Raw genomic sequence first — 8,512 nt, forward strand, 5'->3', positions numbered from 1 at the left:
CGTTTATTTCATCAAAAATTTAAAAAAAAAAAAAAAAAAAGGCCCAACGGTCAGAAATTTGACTGTTGGCCACGTGGCGTAATGAGTGCTGTTGGATTTGATTATTTTTCAAATCCAACGGTCCCGATTAATTACAACATTAAAATTTATTAAAAATTAATTAAAAAATGTCAAAATTTTTAAAAAAATACAGAAAAATTTTAAAAAATTAATTTTTTTTTTCTATAAATACCTTACACCACATTTCAATATTTTGTACACTTTCTACACTTTCTACATTTGAATATTTTGTACACTTTCTACACTTTCTACATTTGAATATTTTGTACACTTTGAGAGAAAAAAATGACTTCGTGGAAGCTCAGTGAAGATGTTACGTTGTGTGAATGTTGGGTTCGCACTACTCATGACCCGATTACGGGTAATGAGATGGATAAGCGAGAAATGTGGAGTAAAATTACGAAATCGTTCAACGATGTACATGGAAAAGATACCAGATCTAGTCAAGGTCTTCAAGGTCGTTGGAAAAAACTCAACGCATCCTTTACTTGTTGGAAAAACGCCCTCTCTCATGCTTCTGGTAATTTGCGTAGTGGGACAAGTTTAGCGGATGAGGTAACAATATTTTTATTTATTTATATGCATTCCACCCACATCAATATTTTAATTTATTTAATTTCTTATGTAATTTTTATGTAATATGCATTCCACAATACTTATATAATTTTTATGTAATTTTTATATAATTTTTATGCATTCCACAATTCTTATGTAATTTTTATGTACTTTTTATAGACACTACAAGCACAAGCATTCTACAATGCAAAGAACCATAACAAATCATTCAACAAATGGGAATGTTGGCAAATTGTCAAAGATTGCCCTAGATACAAAATTGTGGCAACCGGTCCAGAAGTTGTCATGCATGGTATGGGTCTACATAGTTCGCCAGAAGCAAACACAGCCGAACAAGAAGCCAACACATTTGAAGACACGGAAGGGATGCCTGAACAAGTGCCAGAGACCCAACCGACTCGTCAATCCCTCAGGCCTCAAGGTAAAAAGGCATCAAAGAAAAAAGGTAGTTCTTCCAAAAATGACTACACTAAATATATGGAGGAACTTACTCGTCAAGGTGAACTGAACATGGCATGGGAAAAGGCTAGAGATGAGGAAAAAGCTAGAGATATGGCAGCAATTATTGCAGCTACTGAGGCTCGTGATGCGGCGGCTGAGAGACAAAGAGAAATAGTTAATCGAGAGAACGAGATGATTAGAGAAGCACTTCATCGAGAGAATGAGATGCTTAGAGAAGAAAGGATGGCTCAAACAGATCGTGACACTATGAACAAGTCTCTAGTAGGACTGTCTCCGAATTCAAAATATTTTTGGACTTCAGAAAAAAGAGATGTCGTGCGAAGGAGGCGTGCAAGAGATGCCGAAACAAGTCAAGGGGGTTCCAGCTACAGAAATCCTAGCAACCAAGATCCTAGCACCACATATCCTAACTCCACAGACTTTATTTAATTTCTTATGTAATTTCTTATTTATTTTTAGAACTTTATTTAATTTCTTATGTAATTTCTTATTTATTTTTAGAACTTTATATAATTTCTTATGTAATTTCTTATTTACTTTTAGAACTTTATTTAATTTCTTATGTAATTTCTTATTTACTTTTAGAACTTTATTTAATTTCTTATGTAAACTTAAAACACCAAATAAAATTACATAAAACACTATTTAAACTTAAAATTACATAACCTCACCATTTAAACTTAAAACACCAAATAAAATTACATAACCTCACCATTTAAACTTAAAAAAAAAAGCAAACACACTAAATAAGATTACTTAAAAAACAATACACTTTATTCTTCAACCACAAGCCTTATTTTAATTATCTTCGCCTTCGTGCAATCTCCACTGATGGTCAATCAAGTCATTCTGGCGGGCTATGTGCCAGTATGGCTCTTGCAATGAAGTGTATCGTTGAACGATCAATTCATTGTAACGTCCATCCCGTTCCAACGGCTCGTGTTGCACGGGATCTTCGGTCCGGTCATAAGCATAGTAGATTTGTGTTCTTGAGTTGTTCATCGGATCCGGCTCGTATTCATCGACGGCATCATAATCATACTCGTCTTCAACAATCATGTTGTGGAGAATAATACACGTCATCATGATGGATCGAAGAGCCTCGACATCAAACATTCTAGCTGCAGCCCTGACAATGGCCCAACGAGCTTGCAAGATACCAAAACAACGCTCGACATCCTTCCTACACCCTTCTTGACACTTTGCGAAGTGTTTCTCTTTTTCACTCTGCGGGTGTGGCACTGTTTTGACAAATGTTGACCACCTTGGGTAAATACCATCTGCAAGGTAGTATGGTCCCTCGTACTTATTACCATTAACCCAATATGTGCATCTCGGCCCAAGCCCTTGTAGCAGTTCGTCAAACACTGGAGATTGGGCAAGGACGTTTAGGTCATTCTGAGCTCCTGGAACACCAAAAAAAGCATGCCAAATCCATGTATCAAAAGAAGCCACCGCTTCCAGAATGATGCTTTTGGCTCCTTTTCTGTCGCCATAAGCTCCTTGCCATGCACTTGGACAATTTTTCCATGTCCAGTGCATGCAGTCGATGCTTCCAATCATGCCAGGGAAGCCTTGCATCTCACCCTTCCTCAGAAGCCTTTGCATGTCCCTTGTCGTGGGTTGCCGAAGGTACTCATTGGTGTAAAGGGCTTTAATTGCAGAGCAAAACCGCATCAGGGACTCCAGAACTGTTGTTTTTCCCATCCTTGCGATCTCATCCACTTGATCTGCAGATGCTCCATATGCAAGCATTCGCAAGGCAGCCGTAATTTTTTGCTCAGGAAGAAGACCTAGAACATGAAAAGCATCCTCTTTTTGCACAAAATATGGATCATGGTTGCAAACATCACTCATGATTTTAGCGAACAAACTTCGTTGCATTCTAAAACGACGTCTAAAAACATGATCAGGGTAAACGCTGTTGGGAATAAAATAATCTTCCAAGAGATCTTTACCTCGTCTTTCCCTTCTTCTATCGATGTTTGCCGCACGTCCGAGTTTGGCTATCTGACCCATAGCTTCCATGATACGGCGGGAATGTGAGGCCCTCCGCCTTCTATGGTGATCATCCTCATCCTCCTCCATTGCGAAGGCCTCATCTCCACCTCCACCTTGGTCAAGATTGACCAATTCTTCCTGTTGTGCCAACAACCTTTTCTGCTGCTCTTGCAACTGTTTATACGCTCTCCTTGAAGAAGACATTGTAAGAACTCAAGATTTGAAAACGATAAAAAAGAATTCTGAGCTAAAAAAAAGGATTGAGTTTAGTGTGAGGATGGATGTAGGGATGTAGGGTTTATATGGACAAAAAAAAAAAAAGATGAGGTTCTGGACAATGCCACGTGGCACTACATGATTGGTTGAAAATCTTAGCGGAAATCTATTCAAAAAATAGTACGTTCGGATAATGACACGTGGCGTGACGAGATTGGTTAAAAATCTTATCGAAATCTTGCCTAAATTATTGTAAACAGGAAGTGACACGTGGGTTGTCGGGATTGGTTGAAAATCTTAGCGGAAATCTATTAAAAAAATAGTACGTTCGGATAATGACACGTGGCGTGACGAGATTGGTTAAAAATCATATCCGAAATTAAAACTATTTTTTTTTTATTTTATAAAAAAATTATTTAATATTTTAAATGGACTGGGTGCCAGCCCATTTTGTAGGGGTGGAGATGCTTTGGCCTATTACTGTTCATTGAGTCTATTACTGTTCAATTAAGTGGATAAATGGGCTGGGTGCTGGCGCAAAGTGGATAGGGGTGAAGTTGCTCTGATACTGACAACTTTATGGATGGGACCTCCATCTTTGCGCTGATTGGGGTTTGGATTGACTTTCACCGTGTGGTCCTTCTGGCAACCAAGGAGTTTATGGAAACATTTATGAGCTCCCAACAACCAAAAACAGGTCAGTGCGTGGAAGACTAGGTTTCCAGATCTGGTGTGTGATTATGTTTTATTTTGAATATGGGACTGTAATTGTGTGATTATGTCTTAAATTTAATCTGGTTGAATTTTTTATTTTATGGGTTTGGAAATTCAAGTTTTTATTTTTCTTTTTTTCTTTCTGCAATTTATATTTCCATTGAAGCTTTTGAACTGTTCTGTTTGGTCTCCAGTATGATTACTTATACACTATTTTGCCATATGCATTTGCTACAAAATGTAAACCTATTTTAAATGAAACATGTTGAAGCCTCTTTGCATTTGCATAAGCTGTTGTGTGTTGTTAAAAGAGAGAGGGCATCTAACATACAGCACACACGCCATGGTTGTACAACTAAGTTTGTCATGGAAGGATTTCTGGATTTCTTCAATGCCCTCTCCTTCAGCCAAACCTCTGCATTTACATGAATTTTTAGATTGCAGGGTCTGACAGCATGAAGAATATAGACCGTTAGCAGCTATAGATTTATTTTTCAAAGTATTTTGGATAGGACAATTAATGGATGGTAGAAGTAAAACTGAAAATCTTTTGCATAATCATTTATATGGGGCACTTATACAATAGCTCTCTTGCACAAAAAATCTCTAAGAATGTCAATGTATAAAAGGCACTTCTACATGATATGTTCGCATCTTCCAATTTAAGAGAGCTACCATTCACATTCACATACACCATATTAATCGTTTACATATCTGGCAATTTCATAGCATTTGAAGTTTTATCCTATCTACCACATCTCAAGCCTCATTACTTTATGTAGAAAATTACTTTATACATATGCAAGTTACATGTCTTGAAGTTACTGCAGTATCCTTTGCTTCATAGACAATTTCTAAAATTTCTTATCTTTTTCTCTCCTAATTTCAGTCAACCATGCTGAGCAAAGATTACGGAGTTGAGTACCTAGATGAGGAGACTAAGGAATGAGTTTTGGCTCTTAATAATGGCTGCTCTGTTGCTTGGAATTGTCAGTGCTTTCAGTTGTTCATTTTCTTTTCTTTTTGGAAAGCATGAGCGTGAAGTTTGTTCACTGAGTTTGACAAACAAATATATTGAAGTTTTAAAATTGATTTAAATCTGTCCCACAGATTTTTGTTCTTTTTCTGATTGGTGTTAGCATGCTGAGAAAAAAAAGTATAATAACGGCTGTTCGGTTGCCTCTGTAGTATTTCATAGTTATTATTATCTCCGCTGGTTCTCTGTATTTTGGCTACTTCTCTCTCCCGCACTTCCTTTTTTACTCTTGGTTCTGTGGTTCTCCGTCCGCCGTTAGGTTTTTATGGTCGGACAACAATGGAATCCAAGGACGATGACTACTAGAAATTTTTATTTTGAATTCGGAATTGGTTTGATTGAAGCCCCCTAATTGATTATAATTTCAATTTAGGTTTGATTTTTATGCATCAGGAATTTCAATTGAAGCCTCCTAATTGGATAATGCTTTTCCCATGTTAGGCTTCTCTGACTGTGGTGATGCAGATACCATATAGGAGTGGTGCTATTAGTGGAGGAATCTGGTAGAAACGATGAGTTTGTAGATTGAATTTGTATATGATGATAATGAAACATAATATGTTGTTTTCGTAATTCTTTTTGCTTTCAAAGTTTATTGCTCGGTTGTGTTAGTAACCTCTGGGTTCTTACGGTTCTTTGTCTCTCTTACTTCAGATTCTTTGCGTTTTTATCATTCATTTGTGAAGAAATGGGTCGTACGAAGTGGTAAGGCTCTGAGGAAGGCACTTGCCACCAAGGTGCGTTTGGTTTGGGTTTCTAATGCTGAAAATTAGAATTGATAATTGCAAGTGATTTTTTCCGAGAAACAATCAAATTATTGAATCTAAGTTGCTAATTGTTTTAATTTTGTATATGCTGCAATTAAATCAGCACCCGCAACTGGAGGAGTCAAGAAGCCTGACTGCTACTGCCCTGGAATCATCACTCTTCGGTAAGTTTTCAACACAATATAGTTCGAATCCTCTGAATCATGCTCTTGATTTTTACTATATGTATCATGGTCTTTGCATTTCGTTATCTGAACTCTGTTCTTTGAATTTGGTTACCGGAATCGTGCCTATCATTTGGTGTTTAATTAGTTGGTTGTTTCGTAATCAGATTGCTGAACAAATGTTTTGTGTCAATTTGGCTGTCATAGTAAGATTACTTCATGGAACAGTGTCATTGTCTGAATATTGGTGCTTAAGATGCATGAGTTAATGATATTAGCACAGCACTATAATTTCTCGACATGTGAGCTGAAATGCTAGAAAGGAAAAAAAATGTCCCACTTCCTCTGGCCTCCTGAAGTGTTTCCATTCCAGTGTCACCATCTTTTATTTCATTCATTTGTAGAATATCTTCTTCTTTTTTCTATACCTTTATTACCTTTTAACTTTGATTATCTGTACTTGATGAGTATTATTAGACCCATTCTCAAAATTTTGCATCCCCTGCTTCTTTCTTATGGTCCTTATACTCAAACATGTTCAAGTTTGTATTTTTTTTGATGGATTAGACTATTGGGAACTTAGTTACTCTTACTTTTTATTATTTTTGTTGGGCTTTTTGTTTTTCGAAAATGAGTATTTGATTAATTGCTTGACTTTCGCTTTCAAAAGGACTATTAGAAGTTTTTGTGTCAATTTGGTTGTGATGGTAAGATTACTTCATGTAACATTGTGTTGTGGCATGTGAGTGTAGAATTTTTTTCTTAAATTTCGGAAAGAAATGCGTTTTAACGATAGTCCTATATGATGAAGTTAGCATCCTTATAAGTTGGGAACCTAAAACAGGATTGCTGTACTCATAAATTCTTACTTTTCTCTGCCTCCTTCCCCTCTACTTTCACCAGTTGTGACTTATTTTCTTTTTTGGTTCTATCTCAGGAGTTTGTCAAGGAGAAAGTTCGTGAACGAAAGAAATCTAAACGAGAGGTATTTTCTTTTTGGCAGATATCATGAATGATGTTTGGGTGCGTAAACAATATTTGCCTAAAAGTATACTCTGTTTTTTAGTGCTATTTCAAATAAGGTAACGTCCCCAAACACTGATATTTTGGTTTTCTATTGGTATGTGTGAAACCAGCTTGATTCAGGTTACAAGGTTGAGGGTTGCGGATAGTTAATCATGTTCAATAACCTTAGTTACATAGCCATTCACTTAAATTTTGGTTTCAAGTTGTAGAAATACGGCTTTCCATTCTTTCTTAATATAAGCTTTCATTACAGCTTCAGTTTCACATCATTCGTCATTGGATTTGCCAATATAAGTTTTTAGTGAGAGAATCTTACTGGTGAATTGTTAAAAGGTAGGAAGAGAGGAAGCGGCCTGCAAATTTATAAACTAACGTTCGGATGCATTTTCTGTGGTATGGGGTGTCCGAGAGAAAGGGTTTCAGGGATTAGGTTTGGGTGGGATTTCAAGGATTAGGTTTGGGGTTTTGTTTGTGCGATTTGTAGAGAGATGGGGGGTGTCAAATAGGATTTAGGAGATTTGTTTTAGGAATTGCAGAGAGAGATAGGGAGTGTCCGAGAGAAGTGTGGGAGGATTTAGATGTAATGGCTGCCTTTGTTACATTATGATTTATGTTTTTTGCCATAGTCGAAGATGTTCGGTCTCAGAAAAAGTGAACAGCCACACTCTCCGTGATCGAATGCTGCACACCATGCTGCATATTTTTTTGTCTGAACATCTGTGCTTGACGACTTACCTGCTCAAACACCGTATTTTTCCGTGTTTTTCTAACTGCTAAGTGAGGTATGTAGGCTGCAGGGCATATATTTTACCGTCTTAACTGCAGTGACTATGTGTAAACTGCAGCTTGCTTCTGTTTCTTCAATTTCATATGGAAACAGACCTTCTGCTTATTTTTGCCTTTGAGCAGTTGTGGTTACAAAATTAGCTACTTGAACAAGTTCTCAACACTTTGTGTTTTTAATTACCTATTGAAATGGTTGCCTACACTGCAGGACACATTATATGTGTGAACTACATGTTTCTTCTGTTTCTTAAGGAAACAAAACTTTTTGGGAAACCATCTCTTTCTAATCAAAGACATTCAGTTTCTTCTCACTCATTGTACAATATGTTTATATGCCAACTCACTTGAATGTATATAAAAGCAAAATTGCTTAACTTATCGATCTCCTTCACTCATGTATCTCTCTGTTTGTTCATAATTGTGTTGAATTTATTCAACTTAAATGTGTTTTATTCATTCGATTATACCTGAAACAGTTGGTTCCCATGGCAACGCTCAGGTGTAATTTCTAATTTAGTGACTAAAATTGAGTAGGTGGTCAATTTCAAAGACCATGTGGTAAAAGCATACAAAATGAAAAGCAGTCCCAACCCAGAGGCCCCAAAGCCGTAAAAAAATCCAACGGCCTCGTTCCGTCCATGTCCTCTATCCCTCTCTCTTTTCCCCCTTCCGTTGAGCTAGCCCTGAGAAACTGTTGATAATCG

At 36.9% G+C, this 8,512-nt stretch overlaps 1 long non-coding RNA gene across 1 annotated transcript; it reads left to right on the forward strand.

Annotated features, from left to right (window-relative positions):
* Positions 1-5,285: 5,285 nt before the first annotated feature.
* On the forward strand, positions 5,286-8,135 carry LOC137727845 (uncharacterized). The gene is made up of 3 exons (XR_011067874.1): positions 5,286-5,802; positions 5,936-5,996; positions 6,934-8,135. It is a non-coding gene; the product is annotated as an uncharacterized lncRNA (long non-coding RNA).
* Positions 8,136-8,512: the final 377 nt, after the last annotated feature.

Source organism: Pyrus communis, chromosome 3, assembly GCF_963583255.1.
Source record: "Pyrus communis chromosome 3, drPyrComm1.1, whole genome shotgun sequence".
Taxonomy (NCBI): Eukaryota; Viridiplantae; Streptophyta; class Magnoliopsida; order Rosales; family Rosaceae; genus Pyrus; species Pyrus communis.